Source organism: Neofelis nebulosa, chromosome 3 (genome assembly GCF_028018385.1).
Source record: "Neofelis nebulosa isolate mNeoNeb1 chromosome 3, mNeoNeb1.pri, whole genome shotgun sequence".
NCBI lineage: Eukaryota > Metazoa > Chordata > Mammalia > Carnivora > Felidae > Neofelis > Neofelis nebulosa.
This window is the reverse complement of record NC_080784.1, coordinates 790,057-814,023: the sequence shown is the minus strand read 5'-3', so window position 1 is coordinate 814,023 and position 23,967 is coordinate 790,057. Positions and strand designations below refer to the sequence as shown.

Genomic DNA, 23,967 nt, shown 5'->3' with positions numbered 1-23,967 from the left:
ACCTGAGTGGAAGTCAGACGCTTAACCAAGTAAGCCACCCAAGCACCCCAGGAATGGTAGTTTATTGGCAAAGAAAGAGAAATTAAAGAGTGTAAAGGATGTCGACTTTTAATTGAAATATTTTTTACACATTTGTTGTATTAGTTTTAGGCATACATTGTAGTCATTCCATATGTCTATAAATTATGTTATATTTAAGCACAAGTGTAGCTATCATGTGAAAGCACGCAACAGTATTATTACAGGATTGACTCTATTCCATTGGCTGTCCCTTGTATCCCTAGGACTCATTCATTCCATACCTGGAACCCAGTACCTCTCTCAAAGGTGTCCATTCTTTATCTAACCTAAACACTTAGGTGGTAAACACAATTACCTCATGTTCAGCATGTGTAAATTGGCGGTCTGTTTTTCTGGAAACATTGCTTAAAGCACTACAAATGATGTCATTACATTAATAAATTCGGTTTCATTCTTCATTCACAAGAAAGGAGAAGGGAAAGATTTCTTTGTGTCCCAGGCCCTGTCACTAAGACCCTTCCCAATGTGGAGAACAGGCTGAGTTGCCCAGAGCACCTCTGGTCCCTCAGCTGAGTGACCAGGGACTTCAACATTGCAGGAATTCCCATGGTGGCCAGCAGAGAGAGCTCGAGCACCACAGACCCGGAGGGGCGGTTCTTCTGCTGGGCAGTGATGGCCAGCAGAGGGCGCACCATCGGCTTTTCTGACCCAGGGCACTGAGAGCAGGAAGGGCTTCTGTTGCTCCCAGGGGACGCGGGGCCTCTGCTGCTGCCTCAGGACAGAGAGCAGAGATGTGTTTCCAGCAGGTTCTGCTGCCCGCCCCAGGGGTGACCTTGGGAGCTTTGCAGCAACTTGGTGTCTCCTAAGTCGCCAGAGAGAAGTTGCCTTGTTGTACTGAGTGCTGAGGAGGGGACACTGGGTGGCTTCCCTGGGCAAGCTAGTTGCTGAGCAGCACAGGCCCTTGCATTTTTCTGGGTTGTCCCCATGTTTCATTCCTCCCCTTCCCGGACAGTATTTGAACAATACGTATTTTACTAAAGGACTCACGGATTGCAGGGTCCCACAACATCACCTCATAGATGCAGTGGATAGTTTGTTCCAGATTCAGGCTTGTTTCCAGGAAGAAATCCTGACAGAAATTCAGAAGAACGGGAGCTGCATTCCGTTAGGACGTGAATACATGAAATGTTCGTCTCAGGACCTTCTAGAAGAATGAGCTGGGACCCACTTTCCGAGTCCTGCTGGAACCAGAGACCGAGGTAAGGGCACAAACTGTCCCCCACATCATACATGCTTTTAAAAAAAATTTAATTGTTATTTTTCCAACATAGTGAAGTGATTGAAAACTACAGAAAACCTGGTAGGTAGCTGTCATTAACCTTATTTTATCTTTGAATTTAAATTCCAGTGAGTGAAGATACAGTGTAATATTAGTTTCAGGTGTGCAATATAGAGCAACACTTCCACACGTCACCCGGTGCTCATCCCAGGTGCACTTCTTAATCCCCAGAAGCTGTTTCACCCATTTCCTCACCTCACTGTGGAAGCCCTCAGTTTGTTTCCTAGTTAAGAGTCTGTTTGTTTGTCATTGTCTCCTCCCCCCCACCTTTGTTTTGTTTTATTTTCATGTGTTAGTGAAATCATCTGGTATTTTTCTTTCTCTGACAGGCTTATTTCACCCAGCATTACATTCTCTTGCTCCATCCACCTCGTGGCAAATGACAAGATTTCATGTTTTTACGGTTAAGTAATATTACGTTCCATTTACTACATCTCAATTTATTCACCAGTTGATGGGTGCTTGGGCAGTTTCCGTAATTTGGCTGTTGTAGAAAATGTTGCTGTAAACATCAGGGTGCATGTATACCTTTGAAGAATTATTTTTGTATTCTTTCTGTAAATACCTCGTAGTGAAATTTCTGGATCAAAACGTAGTTCTATTTCCAGTTTTTTTTCTTTTGACAAATCTCCATGATGTTTTCCAGAGTGGCTGCACCAGTTTGCATTCCTACCCACAGTGCAAGAGTGTTTCTCTTTCCCCACATCTTTGGCAACACCTGCTGTTTCAGCCTTCATTGATTTTAGTCATTCTGACAGATGTGATGTGTTATCTCATTGTACTTTTGAATTGTATTTCCCTGAAGATCAGTATGGTTGAGCATCTTTTCATGTGTCTCTTGGCCATGTGTATGTCTTCCCTGGGAAAGTGTCCATTCATGTCTTCTGCCCATTTTAAATCGGATTTCTCATTTTTTGGGTGCTGTATAACTTTATATAGTTTGGACACTAACCCTTTATCAGATGTCGTTTGCAAATATCATTCTGTGAGTGTTTTGTTGATGATTTCCTTGGTGACAGAAGCTTTTTATTTTTAAGAAGTCCCATTATTTTTGCTTGTGTTTGCCTTATCTCAGGAGATATATCTACAAAGATGTTTGTACAGCCAATGTCAAATAAGATACTACCTGTGTTATCTCTGGGATTTTTATGGTTTCAGGTTTCAAACATAGGTCTTTATCCATGTTGGATTTATTTTTGTGTATGTTTTAAGAAAGTGGTCCATTGTTGTTTTTGTTTTGTTTTGCAGGTTGCTGTCTAGTTTTTCTAAAACCAATGTTAAGGAGACTTTTTTTAAAGTTTATTTATTTATTTTTGAGAGAGAGAGAGAGAGAGAGAGAGAGCGAGCATGCAGAAGAGGAGCAGAGAGAAATGGAGACAGAGAATCGCATGCATGCTCTGCACTGCCCTGAGATCATGACCTGAGCTGAATCCACCATCACATGCTCGGTGACTGAGACATCCACGTGTCCCAAGACTATCTTTTTTTTTTTTCCATTCGATATTCTTTCCTGCTTTGCTCAGCATTAACGACCATATAGGTGTGAGTTCATTTCTGGGTTTCCATTCTATTGATCTATGCCTCTGTGTTTTGTTGTTGTTGATGTTTTGCCAGTAGCATACTGTTCTGATCAGTACAGCTTTGTAATATAACCTGAAGTCTGGAACTGTGATGTCCAGCTTTAGTTTTCGTTTTCAGTTTTGTTTTGGCTGTTTGGGGTCTTTGTCGTTCCATACAAATTTTGGGATTATTTGTTCTAGTTCTGTGACAAATGTTTTTGTTAGTGTGATAAGGATTTCATTACATGTGCAGATTGTTTTGAGGAGTGTAGACATTTTAACAGTATTTTCTTCTTCCCATCCATGAACATGAAATATATTTCCTTTTCTTTGTGTCCTCTTCCATTTCTTTCATCAGTATTTCATAGCCTTTAGAATACAGGTCTTTCACCTCTTTGGTTAGGTTTATTCTAGGTATCTTGGGGTATTTGGTGCACCTGTCAATGGGATTGATCCCTTACTTTCTCTTTCTGTTAATTCATTATTCGTCTACAGAAATGCAATAGATTTATGTACATTGATTTCTGTATATTGTGATTTGTCGAATTCATATATCAATTTTAGCAATTTTTAAGGGAGTCTTTCATGTTTTTTATAGAGAGCATCATGTCAGTTCCATATAGCGAAAGTTCTACTTCTTCCTTGCCTATTTGGATGCCTCTTATTTCTTTTTGTTGTCTGATTGCTGTCACTAGGACTTCTAGTGCTATGTGGAATAACAGTGGTGAGAGGGATCATCCCTGTCTTGTCCCTGACCTTGGAGGAAAAACTTTCAATTTTTCCCCATTGAGGATGAGATGAGCTGTGGGTTTTTCCTAGATGACCTTTATATGTGCAGGTAGGCTGAGTCTCCATGTGCTTTGCTGAGGGTTTTTATCATGAATGGATGTGACATTTTGTCAAATGGTTTTCCTGCATCTGTTGAAAGCATCATATTGTTCTGATCCTTTCTTCTATTATTGTGGTGCATCATGTTGTTTGATCTGTGAATGTGGAATCACCCTCCCAGCCCAGGAATATATCCCACTTGATTATGGTAAATGATTCTATTAATGTATTGTTGACTTTAATTTGAAGGTATTTTAATGGGAATTTGGGCATACATACTCATCAGCCTATTGGTCTGCAGTTTTATTTAAAAAATTTGTAACATATTTTTAAATGTTTATTTACTTAGAGTACATAAAATTGAGGGAGAGGCAGAGAGACAGGGAGAGAGAGAATACAGCCATGCTCCACACTGTTAATGCAGGGTCCAACGTGGGACTCGAACCCACGCACCGCAAGATAATGTCCTAATCTGAAATTGAGGGTTGGACAGTAAACCGACCAAGCCACACAGGCGCCACTCCAGTTTTCGGTTTTAGTGGAGGCTGTATCTGGTTTTGGTATCAGGGTAATGATGGCCTCATAAGATGAATTTGTAGGTTTTCCTTCTTTTTTATTTTTTGTAATAATTCGAGGAGAATACATATTACCTCTTCCTTAAATGGATGGTAGAATTCATCAGTGAAGCCATCTGGCCCTGAACTCTTGTGTTGGGGGGTAGATTTTTTTAATTACTAATTTGATTTCTTTCTTTTTTCAGATTTTATGTTTCTTTCTGTTTCAGTTTTGGTATTTTGTGTGTTTCTAGGAATTTGTCCATTTTTCTCAGCGTGTCCAATTTGTTGCATGTAATTGTTCATAATATTCTAACTGTATTTTTGTGGTGTTGACTGTTATTTCTCCTTTGTTACTTGTGATTTTATTTATTTGAGTCCTTTCTGTCTTCTTTGTGAAAAGTCTGCCTAGGAGGTTTTCATGTTGATTACTGTTTTCAAAGAACCAGCCCCTGGTTTCATTGATTTGGCCTAGTGCCTTTTTGGTTTCTATATTCCTTATTTCTGCTTTAATCTCTATTATTTCCTTCCTTCTGCTGTTCTTTTTCTCATTCCTTTAGTAGTCAGTTAGGATAGTTTGAGATTTTTTTTTTTTTTTTTTTTAAATTTTTTTTTCAACGTTTTTTATTTATTTTTTTGGGACAGAGAGAGACAGAGCATGAACGGGGGGAGGGGCAGAGAGAGAGGGAGACACAGAATTGGAAACAGGCTCCAGGCTCCGAGCTGTCAGCACAGAGCCCGACGCGGGGCTCGAACTCACGGACCGCGAGATCGTGACCTGGCTGAAGTCGGCCGCTTAACCGACTGCGCCACCCAGGCGCCCCAAGTTTGAGATTTTTCTTGCTCCTTAAGGTAGGCTAGTATTGCTATATACTTCCATTGTAGACTGCTTTTGCTGCATTCCAAAGGTTTTTACCAGTGTATTTTCATTTTCATTTGTTTCAGTGTATTTTCTCACTGATTTCCTGTTTGACCCATTCATTTAGTAGCATGTTGTTTAACCTCCCTTTATCTGTGGCCTTCCCCCCCCCCCCCTTTTTTTTTCTGGTCAACTTCAAGTTTCCTAGCTTTGTGGTCAGAAATGATGCTTGGTCTGATCTCTCTTTGGGTACCTGTTGAGGCCTGATTTGTGACCTAGAATGTGATCAACTCTAGAGAATGCCCCATGTGCGCTTGAAAAGAATGTGTGCTCTGCCATTTTAGTATGGAGTGTTCTGAATATATCTGTTAAACCAATCTGGTCCGGAGTGGCATGCAAACCATTGTTTCCTTGTTGATTTTCTGTTTACAGGTTCTGTCCATTGATGTGAGTGATGTGTTAAAGTCCTCTACTATCGTTATATTATTATAAATGAGTTCTTTTATGGTTGTTGTTAAATGTTTTATATACTTGGTGATCGCATGTTGGGTGCATCAAAATTTAAAATCATTGGATATTCTTGTTTGGCTGTCCCCTTTAGTATGAGGGGACATCTTATTATGTCTTCCACTCTTGTTATAGCCTTATTTATTTATTTTTTAATATAAGTCTTAGTTGACATACGGTGCATTCTCGGATTCGGGAGTAGAATTCGGTGATTCATCCCTTACATACAACACCCAGTACTCATCACAACAAGTGCTCTCCTTAATACTCGTCCCCCATCTAGCGCAGTGCTCACCCATATCCCTCCATCAACCTTCAGTTTTTTCCTCTAACATTAGGAGACTCATGTGGTTTGTTACCACTCTTCTCTTTCCTGCCCCCTTCCCTCGTTTTCATCTTTTTCTTAAATTCCACGAGTGAAATCATATATTTATCTTTCTCTGATTGACATATTTCACTTAGCATAATACATTCTAGCTCCTTCCACATTGTTGCTAATGGTAAGATTTCATTCTTCTTGAAGCTGAGTTATATTTCATTGTATATGCATATGTATGTATGTATATATGAACATACACATATGTACATACGTATACACACACACACACACATACACACACACACACACAAACACACACACACCCCATAACTTCTTTATACCTTCATCAGTTGATGGATACTTGGGCTTTCTCCATAGTTTGGCTACGGTTGATAATGCTGCTATAAATATTGGATGTATGCAATTTCACTTTAGGTATTTACCCAAAGAGTACCAAAATAGAGTCTCAGTTTTAAAGTTTATTTTGCCTGATATAAGTATGGCTACTGGCTTTCTTTTGACATTATTGACATGATAAATGTTTCCTCATTTCCTCACTTTATTTTTTTTTTTTAATTTTTTTTTTTTTCAACGTTTTTTTTTATTTATTTTTGGGACAGAGAGAGACAGAGCATGAACGGGGGAGGGGCAGAGAGAGAGGGAGACACAGAATCGGAAACAGGCTCCAGGCTCCGAGCCATCAGCCCAGAGCCTGACGCGGGGCTCGAACTCACGGACCGCGAGATCGTGACCTGGCTGAAGTCGGACGCTTAACCGACTGCGCCACCCAGGCGCCCATCATTTCCTCACTTTAAATCTGCAGGTGACTTAAGTCCAAATAAGGCTTTATAGGGAACATCTAGATAGGTCTTGTTTTTTTTTTTGTTGTTTCTTTTCTTTTCCTTTCTTTTCTTTTTTTTTTTTTTGGCCATTCTGACAGCCTATCCAATGTCTTTTGATTGGAGCATTTAGTCCATGTACATTCAGAGTAATTATTGATAGGTATATATTTAGTGCCATTCTACTAGTTGTTTTGCCATTGTTTCTTGATGTTTTCTCTGATCCTTTCTTGTCTGTAACACTTTTGGTCTTTCATTTCCACTCAAAGAGTCCAATTTAAATATTCATTTCTTTTGACTGGTAGTACATTTCTTTACTTATTTTTAATATTTCTTCTTTTTTAAATTTAAGCCCAAGTTACCTTAAACTGGAATATTAGTTACTTTAAAGTGGAATAAAGTTTCAGGAGTAGAATTTAGTGATCCATCAAGTACAAAATATACGCAGTACTCATCCTAAGTGATCCTCCTAAATGCCCATCACCCATTTAGCCCATACCCCTATTCTGTAACCCTCCAGGATCCCTGAGTTTCTCCTCTGTTTTTAAGAGTCTCTTATCATTTGACTTCTTCTGTTTATATCTTATTTTTGCTTTCCTTTCACTACGTTCATCAGTTTTATTAAATTCCACATATGAGAGAAATCATATGATGTGTTTCTTTCTCTGACATATTTTGCTTAGCATAATAAAGTTTGGTTCCATCCACGCTGTTGCAAATAGCAAGATTTCACTCTTTTTAATCACCAAGTAATATTCCCTTGTAAAAATATACCACATCTTCTTTATCCATTCATCAGTCAATGGTCATTTGGGCTCTTTGCATAATTTAGCTATTGTTGATAATGCTGCTATAAACATTGGAGTGCATGTGCCACTTTGAGTCAGCGTTAGTGTATCCTTTGGATAAATACTTAGTAGTGCAATTGCTGGGTCCTAGTGTAGTTCTATTCTTGTTTTTTTGTGATAAATCTCCATACTATTTTCCAGATTGGCTACACGACTGCATTCCCACCAGCATTGCAAAAGTGTTCCCTTTCTCTGCATCTTTTCCAACATCTGTAATTTCCTGAGATGTTAATTTTAGCCATTCTGATAGGTGTGAGGGGTTATTTCATTGTGGTTTTGATTTGTATTTCAGTGATGACTAGTGAGATTGAGCATCTTTTCACGTGTGACCAATCTGGATGTCATCTTTGTTAAAGTGTTTCTTCATGTCTTTTGCCCATTTCTTCACTGGATTATTTGGTTTTTGGGTGTTGAGTATGATAAGTTCTTAATAGATTTTGGGTACTAACCCTTTATCTGATATGTTACCTGAAAATATCTTCTCCCATTTCATTTAGTTGCCTTTTAGTTTTGCCGATTGTGTCCTGTGCTGTGCAGAAGCTTTTTATCTTGAGGTCCCAATAGTTCATTTTGGTTTTTATTGTCCTTGCTTCTGGAGACATGACAATCAAGAAGTTGCTGCAGCCAGGATCAAGGAGGTAGATTGCGTCTTTTCTCCTCTAGGATTTTGATGGCTCCTGTCTTACATTTAGATCTTTCATTCATTTTGAGAGGTGTGTGTGTGTGTGTGCGTGTGTGTGTTTGCGTGTGTGTGTGTGTGTGCGTGGTTTAAGAACATAATCCAGGTTCATTCCTCTCACTGTCCAGTTTTCCCAGTACCATTTGCTGAAGAGACTCTTTTTTTCCATTGGATATTTTTTCTGGCGTTGTCAGAGATTACTCAGCCATATGTTTGAGGGTCAATTTCTGGGTCCCCTATTCCGTTCCATTGATGTCTGTGTCTGTTTTTGTGCTTGTACCATACTGTTTTGATGATTGCAGCTTTCTAATACACTATAAAGTCCAGAACTGTAATGTCTCCAAATTTGTTTTTCTTTTTCAACATGACTTTGGCTATTTGAGGTCTTTTCTGGTTCCTTACAAATTTTAGGGTTGCTTGTTCTAGCTTTGTGAAGAATGCTGGTGTTATTTTGATAGGAATTGCATCGAATGTATTGATTGCTTTGGTTAGTATTGACATTTTAACAATATTTCTTCTTCTAATCCATGAACATGGAATGTTTCTCCATTTCTTTGTGTTTCTTCAGTTTCTTTCATAGACGTTGTATGGTTTGTTCCTTTATTTTTTTTAATGTTTATTTTTGAGAGAGAGAAAGAGAGAGCACATGAGCAGGGGAGGGGCAGAGAGAGAGAGAGAGAGAGAGACAGACAGACTCTGAAGTAGGCTCCAGGCTCTGAGCTGTCAGCACAGAGCCTGTCGTGGGACTCCATCCCACAAATGCGGGATCATGACCTGAGCCGAAGTCAGTGCTTAACCGACTCAGCCACCCAGACGCCCTTCTATTGTTTTAAGTGTACTGCTCTTTTACCTTTTTGGTTATGCTTATCCCTGGGTATTTTATGATTTTCAGTGCAGTTGTAAATGAGATCAATTCCTTGATTTCTCTTTCTGCTGATTCATTATTGGTGTATAGAAGTGCAATCAACTTCTGTATATTGATTTTATATCCTGAGACTTTCCTGAATTCCTGTATCAGTACTAGCAGTTTTTCAGTGGAGTCTTTTGTATTTTCCATGCAAAGTATCATGTCTGCGAAGAGGGAAAGGTTGACTCCTCCTTGCCAATTTGGACACCTTGTATTTCTTTTTGTTGTCTGATTGCTGAGGTTAGGACTTCCAACAGTATGTTGAATAATAGTGGTGAAAGTGGATATCCCAGTCGTGTTCCTGACCTTAGGGAGAAAGATCTCAGTTTTTCCTCATTGAAAATGATAGTAGCTGTGGGTCTTTCATATCTGGACATACTGATATGAGGCACAATCCTTTTATCCCTCCTTTCATGAGGGTTTTTTGTTTTCATCAAGAATGGATGCTGCATTTTGTCAAATGCTTTTTCTGCATCTATTGAGAGGATCATATCGTTGTTATCCTTTCTTTTATCAATGTGATGTATCGCATCAGTTGATTTGCAGATATTGAATCTGTTGTGCATCCCAGGAATGAATCCAATTCATTGTGGTGAATAATTCTCTTTATGTATTGGTGGATCCGGTTTGCTAAGTTTTGTTGAGAATTTTTGCATCCAGGTTCATCAGGGAAATTGGCCTGTAGTTTTCCTTTTTAGTGGGGTCTTTGTCCAGTTTGGACTCAAGGCCAAGCTGGCCTCATAGAATGAGTTTGGAAGTGTTCCTTCCATTTCTCTGCCCATGACCTTATCTTGTTCTTTCATTTGGGATGCATTCCTCTTGTCTTGGCATTTTGGCTGAGTATTTGCCTTCTCTGTGTTACCAAAACTCATTATGTTAGCTGCCTGTGAGATGAATGGCTTTATGAAGAGGAGGTCATCTTGTGTCCAGGGTCTGGCACATCAGGGAATGTCTGTGGTATGTGTTGCATGCAGTGTTTTGTGTTCTGGCTGCACTATCCTTCAGGGCAGTTGTATGGGCAATGTATGGTCCTTGGCCAGAATGTGCTGAGTTTTATTTCGGTCTGCTCCGATCTGCTTGTTAAATGAGACTTGAAACGACTGCCACTTGAAGTGAAGCCCTGCAGAACTGTCTGGTCAAGAGAGGTGGTGTGGTCATGGGCTTCACCTGGTCTTCTGGGGAAGGGGCCAGCTCCATTGGGACTGAGGCAAGCTTGAAAGACCTAGAAGGCCAGTCTTGCCAGAGCACAGGAAGGTGGGGTTGGTGTAAGCAGCTTAGGCAGGCAGTGTGGGGATGACCTTGTTTCCAGGAGATGGCTCTCTGTTTATGCTGGGGGAAAGAGGAGGAAAATGGTGCCACCCAGCTCCTCTGTCCTAGCCCCTTTGTCCCCTCATTGTGAACACTGCCTCTCAGGGATGCTCTCCACGATGAGTGTATAATCTCCCCACTGTGTGCACCAGGTGATGTACAGATCACTGTTTCCATGCCGTCTGCCTGCAAGTCGTTTGCTGCATTCTCTTCAGGAGTAGGCCAGTGCCCTTATGGCTGTGTCCCAGCCAAGACCGCTAACCTTTAAAACTCCACATTCTCAGGGTGTCTGAATGGCTTGGTTAAGTGTCTAACTCTTGATCCTGGCTCAGATCATGACCTCGTTGTCGTGGGATTCTCTCTTTCCCTCTATTCCTGCCCCTCCCTTGCCTGTGCTCTTTTTCTCTCTCTCTCAATATAAACAAACTTAAAAAAATGGTGGCATGGAATATCTTATTTAGACAATATTACCTCCCTGAGGGGAATGGAAGTGATCTATCAGTTAAATTTCCAGCACTGACTAGGAAATTATTTGCTGACTGGTTAAAGGTTACATTCCTACAGGAATGAAATTAGGTTTAGTGACATGGGGCCTTAACATAAGTAACTCCATGACGAGTCTGTGATTTTTCTTAACATTCCAAACCCAAATTTTTACACATACATTTTTTAAATTAAAAACATAGCCCTAAATAATATTTTAGCCATCCTCTGCCAGCCCAATGATCATATCCTGTGAAACTGTGACCATCTCCTAATCATAGGTGAAGATCAACTCTGTGGCTCTAAGATCTTTGTGGCTCTAAGTTACTTTGATGTATGTTACTAAGATCTTTGTGAGTCTAGGTTACTGCTGGCCTTTTGAAGTCTTTGACCCAGGGACACCCAGCCAGGTTCCTGAGCCATCATTTAGGCACAGGAACACCCTTTCCAAGTCACCTCTTCCTAAAGCGTTGTCTTTCCCTCTTGTACTTCTGGGTCTTACCCTTTTGCAGATCACATGCTGTGATGGACATCCTCTCATGCAAATCTGTCAAAGTAGCCAAGAGAAAGCTGCTTGCCTGTGACTGCCACTTCATTGTCACATCTTTTCCTTCTGAAACCCCTTGAACTCCCTATCATTCTTCCAGTCTTTGGATATCTCTTTGATTTGAAATATTTGATTCTCGTGCATTCCTGCTAAAAACATGCGTGAAAATATTAAATCAAGGATTCTTTACAATAGGTGGGTGAGCCAGTCACAATGATTCATCTGGCCGTGTGTATATTTTTATTTTGACAATGTTCAGGCATGATTTGAAGTACATCCTGTAAAATCTGAGTATCATTCATTATCTAGGATAACCACCTTTATGGAAAGCCATTCAATGACATGCTCATTCAAGATCAGAAAAACACTTAATTTACATACCACACAATACAGTGGTATATACATACGTTATTATCTTAAAATATGTAACGTAGATGTTTCTATGATTTATATATCATGCATTCAGTTTTCTGTACCATGAATGCTATTATTTAAATTAAACATTAGTAAGAACAAGAATAGGTACACGTTCATCACTAGTAACTAATACTAGAACTAGTCATATAATATTATGTGTTGAAAACATAAAACCATGATTACTAATAATCTTTTCATTTGCGATGGGTTCCTAGTTACCAAAAAAATTGGGAAGGTATTACTGAGTCTCCACATACATCAGACTGTTTTCTGAATATTGATGTCCTATGAGTTGGTACATGATCACAATCAATATCCCAAAGAGATATGGTAGTATTAACTAAAGTTTATATTTGTATTCAGATCACTTTGGTTTTAACTTCTTCTGTTCCAGACTCATCCCAGCTGGCACATTACAGTCATCCTATCTCAGGCTCCACTTGGCCATGACAATTTTTAGATTTTCCATATTTTCATAATCTGCAAAGTTTTGAGGGTATGTTTGTAGAATGTATTTTGTAGAATGATCCTTGGTTGGGATATGTCTAACGTTTGTTCAAATACTTAGGCCAGAGTTACTGTGTTTTGGAGCAAAAGATCCAGGGGCATAATGCCATCCATAATTATCATTTCACATAAAGGTTGTTTACTCTGAAGGCTGGGGTCTTTTGTGGTTCCATACAAATTTTAGGACTCTTCTAGTTCTGTGAAAAATGCTGTTGGTTTTTTGATGGAGATTGCATTAAAAGTGTCAATTGCTTTGGGAAGTATAGACATTTTCATGAAATTTGTACTTCCAATCCACGAGTATGGAATGTCCTTCCATATCTTTGTGTCATCTTGAATTTCTCTCATCACTGTTTTATAGTTTTCAGAGTATAGGTCGCTCACCACTTTGGTTAGATTTATTCATAGATATCTTATTATTTGGTGTACAACTGTAAATGGGACTGTTTTCTTAATTTCTCTTTCTACTACTTCAGTATTTTCTAGAAACGCAACAGATTGCTGTACAATGATTTTGTATCCTGTGACATTGCTGAATTCATTTATGAGTTCTAGTGTTACTGGGTGGACTCTTTAGGGTTGTCTATATATAGTGTCATGTAATCTGCAAAGTGTGAAGATTTCACTTCTTCCATATTTGGATTTGTTTTTATTTATTTTATTTTATTTTATTTCTTTTGTTTTGGTTCATTTTGTTTCATTTCATTTATCTGCTGGCTGTGGCTTGGACTTCCAGTACTATGTTTATTAAAAGTGGTAAGAGTTTATGGCCTTTTGTAGCAACGTGGATGGAACTGGAGAGTGTGATGCTAAGTGAAATAAGCCATACAGAGAAAGACAGATACCATATGGTTTCACTCTTATGTGGATCCTGAGAAACTTAACAGAAACCCATGGGGGAGGGGAAGGAAAGAAAAAAAAAAAAAGAGGTTAGAGTGGGAGAGAGCCAAAGCATAGGAGACTGTTAAAAACTGAGAACAAACTGAGGGTTGATGGGGGGTGGGAGGGAGGGGAGGGTGGGTGATGGGTATTGAGGAGGGCACCTTTTGGGATGAGCACTGGGTGTTGTATGGAAACCAATTTGACAATAAATTTCATATATTGAAAAAAAAAAGTGGTAAGAGTAAACATCCTTGTATTCTTCCTGACCTTACAGCAAAAGCTCTCAGATTTTCCCCACTAAGGTTGATTATAACTGCAGGGTTTTCATAGATAACCTTTATTACATTGATATATGTTCCCCGTAAACCTAATTTAGGGGGTTATAATCATGAATGGATGTGTACCGTGTCAAATGCTTTTTTCTGCATGTATTGAAATGACCATATGGTTCTTTTCTTTTAAAGTTATTAATCTTGAGAGAGAGCGTGAGCATGGGAGGAGCAGAGACAGAGTGCGAGACACAGAATTCAAAGGAGGCTCTTGGCTCTGAGCTTTCAGCACAGAGTCCGATGTGGGACTTGAACTCACGAATCATGGGGTCATGACCTGAGCTGATGTCGGACTGTTACAGTATTGAGCCACCCATATGCCCTGATCATATGGTTCTTATCCTTTCTCCTGTTGATGTATTGTATCACATTGATTGATTTGCGAATATTGAACCACCTTTGTAGCTTGGGAATAAATCCCACTTAATTGTGGGATATATTTACAGATGTTAGATCTTCTTTTTGGATTGTACCCTTTACTGTTATATAGTGTCCTCCTCTGTCTCTTGTTATGTACTTTTTTTTAAAGTGTATTTTTTCTGATACAAACTTTGCTACTCCAGCTTTTGTTTTTTCATCCGTTCTTACACCCTATGTCTCTAGATTGGAGCATTCATTCCATTTACCAGAAATGATTGATATATATGTATGTATTGCCATTTTATTACCTGTTTTCTTGTGGTTTCTAATGATTTTCTCCGATCCTTTCTTGTCTGTCTTTCATGTTTTGCTTATTTTCTTTAGTGATCTATTTGATTTCTTTATCTTTATTCTTAGCATATTTATGACTGGTTTTAGTATATGGTTACTTTAGGTGTTTATATAACCTCTTCTGCATTTAGCAGTTTGTATTAAGTTGATGGTCATTTACCTTTGCACCCATTATTTTCTCCTCCCTAGGTTTTTGGTAGATGTTATTATATTTCAAATCCATTTCTCTGAGTTTCTTAACTGATTTTTTACAGAAATATTCATTTTTTACTTGATTTGTGTCTTCTACTCTATACTGTCACTTTGGTTTCTTCTTTCCACTCAGAGTCCCTCTTAATATTTCTTACAGGACTGGTTTAGTGGTACAAACACCTTTAGTTTTTGTTTGGGAAACTCTGTGTCTCCTTCCATTCTGAATGATAGCCTTGCTGGATAGAGTATTCTTGGCTGCTGATTTTTCCATTCAGTACTTTGAATATGTGATGTCACTCGCTTCTGGCTTGCCAAATTTCTGTTCAGAAATCTGTAGCTAGCCTTATGGGTCTTCCCTTCTAAGTTAAGGTCTCTTTGTCTTGCTGATTTTAAGAGTTTTTCTTTATTGTCACTGTAATTTGTAAGTTTGCTTACAATATGTTTGTGTGTTGGCCTGATTTTGTTGATTTTGATGGGAGTTCTCTAGTCTCCCGGGTGTGGATGTTTGTTTCCATCCCCCAATTAGGGATGTTTTCAGCTATTATTTCCTCAAATAAATTTTCTGCCCCCTTTTCTCTTTCTTCTGGGACTCCTACAATATGAATATTATTATGTTTGCTGTAGTCACTGAGTTCCCTTAGTCTCATCTCACATTGCAGAATTCTGTTCTCTCTCTTTGGTTCAGTGTGATTAATTTCCATTACTCAGTCTTTGAGGTCCCTGGTTTGTTCCTCTGCATCTTCCATCCCTCTGTTCATTCCAGCAAGCGTGTTTCTCCTTTATTGTGTCCTCAATGTCTACTGTATTATTTCTTATCTCTAGTCAGGGGTCTCACTCTTCTACTCATTTTGCAACTCCAATGAGTATCCTTATAATCATTGCTTTCAATTCTGTATCAGGTATGTTACTTATACCTCTTTGGCTTAGGTCTCTGGCTGTGGCTTTGACTAGGTCTTTCATTGTGGACAAACATCTCTGTGTGTCCATTTTGTCTGTCTCTCTGGCTCTATTTCTCTGTGTTAAGAATGTCAGCTATGCCTTCTGCTCTTGAAACTAATGACATTATGAAGAAGAGGTTCTGGAGACCTCCGTAGTGCATGTCTCCATTTATAGGACCTGGACCTTCAGGGGGATATCATATTGCTTTCGGCCTGATGTTGTGTCTGGGTTACTTTTCCTTTTAGTACAGGTGTCTGCACTGATTGCATGCCTGTTGTGGGCTGTGCTTGCTCTCATTGGTGTTAGTGGGACCCAGTCAGGCCATCTGCGGAGTGTTATGCCCGCTGGGTAACTTGGGAGCAGGGCAGGAGTGTTAGCAAACTTGCACAGGGCTACTAGTCCTATGCCATATTTCCCAATGTTTGGTGGCTGGGGCCAGGGGTGGAAGCTAGGGGCTTGAGGATATGCACAGAGCGTATCTATGCCTGAGGACATGTGGCTGGGTGAGACGGATGAGGGTGCCTGGATGTGCACAGCTGGGTGAGGTTCAGATGTGCACAGCATGCTGTGGCAGCTATGCATGCAAGTTGTCCGGCAGGGTGCCCTTGTGGTTTTAAGAATGTTTTCCCTGAGACCAGCAGTCTTGGTTTGGTGAGTCTCCCAGTGAACCCTTGGGACTGGCACACTGCTAGCGGGTTAGGTAGCAAGTGTCTGTGCAGCCTCACCCTCTGGTGGGTGCTTCTATGCTTATTCTGGGAGGCTGGGGAGAAGAATGGTGCCTGTGAGCGCCCTTATTGTTGGAGAAGTCCTCCAACACACTCAGGAATCAGCATGAATACATCTGTCTCCTGTGGCCTCGGCATTGTGTAAAATGCCATGTTCACATCGCCTCACTACACAGGCAGGGACCTGGCTATCACTCATCCTCCTGTATCACCCAGTGCTGGGTCAGCTGACCTCCAAAGCTCCAGGATCTAAACTCAAGGGAATTCAGCCCCTCTGGGTTTTAATGCCAAGTGTTATGGAGATTAGTCTTCCCTGTGTCAGCTCCCTGGTGTGAGCTCACTTTCTCTGCCCATTCTGCAGGCAGCCAGCCTCCACCTTTCTGACCTTCCTAACCTTTCTGATGCAGCTTCTCTCTATTTAGGTGTGGAGTTTGTTCTGCCAGTCTTTGGATCGCTCTCTGGTTCATGGACTTGGATGTGGATGTTATGTAGTTGAAAACATGGGGCAGGGTGAGCTCAGGGTCCTCTTATTCTGCTATTATTAATTTTTTAAATGTCTTATTATTTTGGATTTTTGAGACATGGGCAGACAGACTCATATCACTCATGCGCTTCAGGATTAAAAAGGAACTTTCCCACATTTTCTTCTAGTATTTTATGTTTTGAAACTCTCTTTAATGAGGTATAATTACATATAACAAATAGCCTCAAGTTAAAGGGTATAATTTGATGAGACTTGAGGGTACAGGACCTTGGGTACAGCACCATGAAATCATATGGTTTCCTCCTAAACCTTCCATCACAATCCCTTTGTCTAAGGCTAATGTTGCTTTTGAAGTAAGGAGTACTTTTTTTTCACGTTTTCAGATATTGCCCAGGTGTCTGAAAACCTGCCTTGTGGCACCTCCTTTTCCAATAGTCTATATTCTTATAAGTATTGCAGTCCGTCTACCTTTGGACTTCTGCTTCTAGTGTATCTCTCTGTATGTTCACATACTTTGCTCCACTGCTTTAATGTTGAGGCCTTCATCATTGCTTTAATTTTCACTAAATAGTATGAGCTGCAGTTCCACTTATGACAGAAAGCACAGGCTTCCTGTGTTAGGTGTTCAAGAGCAAGGCAGATATCCTGAGCACTTGAGCTGAGAATTTCACTGTGTCTTTTTTGCCAGCCCTCTTCCCTTCACTTGGAGACAGGAATCTCCTTTTGTTCACACAGAAATGTGGGTGAAGTCAGTAGAAAACATTCCCTTCTCTCCTCTTCCCTTTATCTCTCAAACTCCCTGTCGCTACCTTCTGCCTTTCCCTTTCTCTGACTCAATCTCCCAGGCCCACTGTTCCACTCCAGCCATGATCAGGGTGTCCTCCAGCTGCTGGCCTCTGCCCTGTCCATCCCTCAGTAAGGAATCTGGAGTAGGATTATGGAGTTCACAGGACTGATCAACAAATCTGTGATCCTCAGAGCCCTCCTGCACAAGGTTGCTCTCTTGTGGAGACATGGCATCCTGGGTGAGGATCTGACTCCATGTCTGGTCTCCTCACTCATCTCCCACAGTCACTGTTGGTCCCTGATCCTTACCCACCCTTAGAAACCAGCCATATGCTAGGGTCAGGTACCTGTCTATCTGACCCCAAGCACCAGGAGTCAGTGAATATTTCTAAAATAAATGAGCACAAGCACCCCATGCATCTAGATGTAGGAAGTTACCATCACCCCAGAAAACTCTCTTGGGCTCCTCTGCAAAAAGGGTTATCTTGCTACTATCCTCCATCACCTCAATTTCTGCTAGTTCATTACCGGTGTGTATAGGAACCGCACTGTGTGCATTCGATGGGCAGTGAGATTAGGTGCTCCTAGAAGCAGACACTGAAACAGAGACAGAGCAGTAAAAGTAGAATTAAGGGATACTAAGAAGGACAAAGTGGAGAGTGCAGGGTGGGCAGTGAAAGCATGCAGGCAGATCTGACACATTTTTAAGATATATAACCACCATAGTCTGTCACGTCACACAGTCCTCTTGAAATTTCAAAATAGGTGTCATATAAGGCAGTGAGATTTATGAGATTTGGGGTTATTTCCCTATGGTCTTATGTTTTCCTACATGCATTCCTCTTCAGTAGTTAATCAGTGGCCTCAGATGAACACTTTAGTGTGTGGATGCATCTGTGAGTCTATATGTAATGGAATATGATTGTCTTCAGATCTCAGATGTAGAACTCTGATATACATATAGATTCTCATAATTATCTTTTGCTTTCTTTGTCTTGTAGGGCCTGAATTTTAATAGAAAAAGTGTGTCTTTGTTTTATTGTTTAAAATGGCGATTCCCAATCCCTGGGCTGAGGCGCTAACAGTCTTAGTTTAATGTACTTCCGTGAACATCTTTTTTTGATGATCATTCGTGTGGAGATATCTTAATTGAAACTGTGAGAAGGGTGAGTGGACATTTCCCAGACATTTTGCAGATGCATTCTGTATTCAATGTCTTCTTTTTGTTATGTCCTTAGAAACAAATATTACCTCTGTTTCACAGATAACACAGCTCAGGCTCTGTGTAGGTCCCACTGAGAATTGGTATTCTGGCTGAGACAGCAGGAACACAGGCAAATCCTTGGGATATTGTGAGAGAAGTTTAAGGAGATAGATGCAAAGCTGTAGTCAGGGTGATGTCAGGGGTCCAGCAGGGGTGGCATCTGGGCATCCCTGAATTGTAGGTTGACCCAGGCTGAAGGCCAATGCAGGCACTCAGCTGATCTAGATCCTGTCTTCGCTTTTAGTCTCACTGAGGGATATGAACTTAGGCAGACAAGCATTTCCTTAAGACCAAGTTAAATTTCCTATATATCCAGGGCATTTTTTTCACCCATAAATATCCAGAACCTTAGAAAATGCAGGGAGACAACCACCCTTTTAGATGATCACCTAGGTGCACTTTGACAAAAATGACATTTTGGAGATGAACCCTGCATTGTGCACTGAGAGTGATTCCACATAACAGCTCTGTGTGGAACTCATGCTCCCTGCTCAGGCTGTGGTCAGGAATGGCCTGCAATTGCATCTCACTGAACCCAGGACCCTCCCCTCTGCACCTCCTCAAACTCTGCTTACTGTCTTCAACTTCCCTTCTATTCCTGTGTGATTCAAGTTTCCCCCACTCCTTCACTGGTGCTTCCATTATGGTGACCACAAGGTCTGTGTCATATAATGTATGTACCCTATTTCACACAGGACACCTGGAGCACCTACACTTAGGGGTGCATCTCATTCTTCACAGAACTCAAAACCTTGTGTCTGTAAAATATGCACCAGTACTCCCGATACATCTGCCTTTGTGTAAAAATCCTTTCTTTTGACCTCATTACAGGGAAATAACACAGTCCATTGTATATATGTACTGAGAAACTTGAGATATGTTACACTGTCCTCAGGCAGGTTTGCAGTTGAATTGCCAAGCCCTCACAACCATCTCTACAACATTCCCACCAAGTCTTTCATTAAGAAGATGAATATGCTTTACAAGACCCTCATCCAGTTCAGGTCATCTTACCAAATGGAGGAGATTGGGGTGAGTGGTTCATACCCCATGACTGGTGATGAAGGACGGTCCATGGAGTAGGACATGCAAAGCAGTCGTGGGTAAGGACCAGGCTCTCTTGTATACATAATGGCCCATAGAATATAAATTAAAGGTATAACATTTCCGAGGCTGTGTCATCCCCCTCTTTCCGATTACTAGGGTTAGGACTCTCATTTTTTTCGTAGAGCATTTAGGGGCTGAGCCTTAAGAGAGAAGTTTGGAATTCAGTTTTGAGAGTAGACAGCCAGTCCAAGAAAGCCTTGTAATTGGCTCTTAGTTTTAGGTTGTGAGAGATTGTGGATGCCTTGAGTCTGCCTGGATCTAGATGTGGGCCTTGTTCTGAGAACAGGTGAGCTAAATACCTAACCTGAGTTTGAGCAAACTGTAATATTTCTTTGGAGATTTTATGGGCATTTTAAAACCAAAAGTTTTCCTAGGGGGATGCTGTCTTCATGTGAAGAGGCATGAGCAGGGGAGCAGAGAAGCAAATCATCTACACATTGTAAAAAAGTAGAGCCTGCAGAACACTTTCCATCATCCAAATCAGCCTTTAAGGTTTGTGGGAAACATGAATCACTCTGTGAAACCTGTACATTTTAATTTCCTACTTAATTTCTTGGTTAGCCCATTCATTCTTTAGTAGGATGTTCTTTACTCTCCAAGTTTTTGTGGAGTTTCCAAATTTTATCTTATGATTGATTTTGAGATTCATAGAATTGTGATCTGAAATTATGCACAGTATGATCTTGATCCTTTTATACTTGTTGAGGGCTGATTTGTGACCCAGTAAAGTAATCCATTCTGGAGAATGTTCCATGTACACTGAAGAAGGATGTGTATTCTTGTGCTTTAGGAAGAAATGTTCTGAATATGTCTGTTAAGTCCATCTGGTCCAGTGTATCATTCAAAGCCATTGTTTCCTTGTTGATTTTCTACTTAGATGATCTGTCCATTGCTGTGAGTGGGGGGTTGAAGTTCCCTACTATTATGGTATTATTATCAAAAAGTGTCTTTGTATTTGTGATTAATTGGTTCACATATTTGGGTGCTCTCACGTTGGGGGCTTAAATGTTTACATTTGTTAGCTCTTCTTTGTGGGTAGACCTCTTAATTATGATATAATGCCCTTCTTCATCTCTTTGCACAGTCTTTATTTTAAAATCTAGTTTGTCTGATATCAGTATGGCTACTTGGTCTTTCTTTTGGCGACAACCAGCATGATAGATCCCCTTACTTTCTATCTGAAAGTGTTCTCCATCCCCTTACTTTCAATCTGAAGGTGTCTTTAGGTCTAAAATGGGTCTTTTGTAAACAGCCTATAGATAGATTTTGTTTTCTTATCTGTTCTGATACCCTGCATCTTTTGATTGGAGCGTTGAGTCCATTGACATTTAGAGTGAGTACTGAAAGATATAAATTTATTGCATTGTGTTGCCTGTAGAGTTGGAGTTTCTGGTGGTGGTCTCTGGTCCTTTCTAGTCTTTGTTGCTTTTGGTCTTTTTGTTCTGTTTCATCTTTTCTCCCCTCAGAGAGTCCCCCTTAACATTTCTTGCAAGGCTGGTTTGGTGGTCACAAACTCCTTTAGTTTTTGTTTGTCTGGAAAACCCTTTATTTCTCCTTTATCTTGACTTACAGCCTTTCTGGGGAAAGAATTCTTGGCTGCATATTTTTCTGATTCAGCACAGTGAATATATTCCGCCACTCTTTTCTGGCCTGCCAAGTTTCTGTTTAAAGGTCTGCTGCCAACCTGACCTGTCTTCCCTTGTAGGTTAAGGACATTTTTTTCCCTTGCTGCTTTCATATTTCTTTCCATTACTGAATTTGACTATGATATGTCTTTTTGATGGTCAGTTTTTGTTGATTCTAATGGGAGTTCTCTGTGCTCCTTGGATGGTGATGTCTGTGTCCATCCCAGATTAGAAAAGTTTTCCATTACAATTTGCTCACATAAACCTTCTGCCCTCTTTTCTCTCTTTTCATCTTCTGGGAGTCCTATGATTCAGATGTTATCCCTTTTTTTTTTTAAAAGACTGAGTTCTCTACTTCTTGTATTATGCTCTTTTGCCCTTGTTTCCCTATTTTTTTCCTGCTTAATTGTCCATAATTTTGTCTTCTGTGTTGCTGATTCACTCCTCTGTTTTGTCTACTTTTTCCACCATGGCATCCACTCAAGATTGCATCTTGGTTATAGTAGTTTTAATTTCATCCTAGAAATTTTACTAGGTTCACTAGATTTTGCTTCCTTTATCTCTGCAGGAAGGGAAATGGATTCTATGGTTTTCTCAACCTGTGCTAGTATTCTTATTATTGTGGTTCTAAATGCTAGTTCAGACATCTTGCCGTATCTGTGTTGAATAAGCCCCTGGCTGCCACTTCTTCCTGTTATTTCTTTTAGTTTGAATTCCTTCACTTTGTCATTTTGGAAGAAGAAAAAAACATTAATAAAATAAAAATTAAATTAAAAAATTAAAACAACACATAAAATCAAGTAAAGGTAGCTAGATCCTAGGTGTGTTTCAGTCTGGTGGTTGAAAGAAGTTTGATAGAATGGAGGAATAAAGGAAATAAGTAAAAAAAAGAAAAAAATAAAAAAGTAAGAAAAAGTTTAAAAATTAAAAACAAATATATACAACAAATACAATAAAATGAAATGAAGAAATTAAATAGAATAAAAATATTTACAAAAAATTTTTTAAAACATGGTAAAAATTTTTTTTTAAAAAAAGGAAAATAAAAATATTTTTTTCCTTTCTGTATGTAAGAAAAAGAAAAGAAAGGTGGAAAAGGCAAAAAAACAATAGAACACATGAACCAGCAGACAGAATGAAATCTGAATCAAGTTACATCCAGTTTCCCCTAGAACTCAAACTATGAAGCATTCTATAATCCATACTCTAAGCAGGCAGAGAGGTTTGTGGTCATCCTCTAGGGCATGTGCTTAGAGGGCATAGTTGGGCAGGGCTTGATATAATGGCTCCATTATCCACTAGGTGGTGCTGCTTAGCTTACTGGGCTGGATTGTTGTGGCATGTGAGCACATGCATGCACATGCATGAGACAGGTGAAACTGGCATCACCCAGCTTCCTAGTTTCTGGCACAGGAACCCTGTGCTCTCACCCACCCACAGTCAAGTATTCCTCCTTTTTCTCTGGCTTCCATCCACTCCCCGCTTCTACACTGTCCGTGTCCAAGCTGTCAGCCTGCCAGGTAGCACCTCTCTCTAGAATTTTATCTCAGATGGGGCTGTGTTTCCAAATCCCTCAGTTCTGAGAGCTCTGCTGCTTGGACCCACTCCGACCATCTGGGGGAGGGTCTCACTGAGCAGTGGCTGGATGCTAGCTTGCCCCAGAAAATATTCATGCGATCCTTCCAGTGGTAAAGGTTCAGAGATTATGGCAAATTACAACACATAGCTGGCACCAGGTTTCACTCCACTCTGGCATCTTTGTTCTAATACCAGCAAACATGGCTGCTCTCCAGGGTCCGCTGGGACCTTTGCCTGTGGGAAGACTGTATGGCCTCTACCAAATGCCCTCCAAGCAGGGGAACCACTTCTCCACATGTGGCCCACAGACCCCTCGGGCCTCGCTGTCTGCTATTGGGGATTCACCCGTCCCACCAGAGCACCACCAGCTATTGAGCTCTGGAATTTCCAACTTTGTGCTCCCCTGTTTATAGAGTCCTAATGGTATTGAAACCCTCTCCTTTCTCCCCATCAGTGGTTTTGGGGAACAGATTTCTTGTTCAGTCCATTATGGGTATTTCCACTCTTCCTCTTTCTCTCCAGCAGCTCAGGGGAGTGTTTTTCCTGTTCTCTCACAGTGCACCACACTCTCCCCCAGTTTCTCTGTCCTCTCTCCCCCAAAACAGCTCCTCACTGTCTGCGGCCTTTCTCTCCCCCACTTTACTTCTCTGCACCACGTACCTGAAAGTCCTGTGGCTCAAATTATGCACATTGTTGTGTTAATCCTCAGATCAATTTCCTAAGTGTGCAAAATGATTTGGGGCTGATCTAGCTGCATTTCAAGGATGAGAGAAACTGAGAACTTCCATGCTGCTCTGCCACCTTGGCCCCACCCTGAGAAGTTT

The 23,967-nt window shown here is 40.4% G+C and overlaps 1 long non-coding RNA gene across 1 annotated transcript in view; it reads left to right on the top strand.

Annotated features, from left to right (window-relative positions):
• Positions 1-806: 806 nt before the first annotated feature.
• Positions 807-23,967, top strand: part of LOC131506288 (uncharacterized) — an 82,722-nt gene continuing 59,561 nt past the window's right edge. The window contains exon 1 of the long non-coding RNA XR_009258833.1: positions 807-1,280. This is a non-coding gene — a long non-coding RNA (uncharacterized LOC131506288). The remainder of the gene's footprint in view (positions 1,281-23,967) is intronic.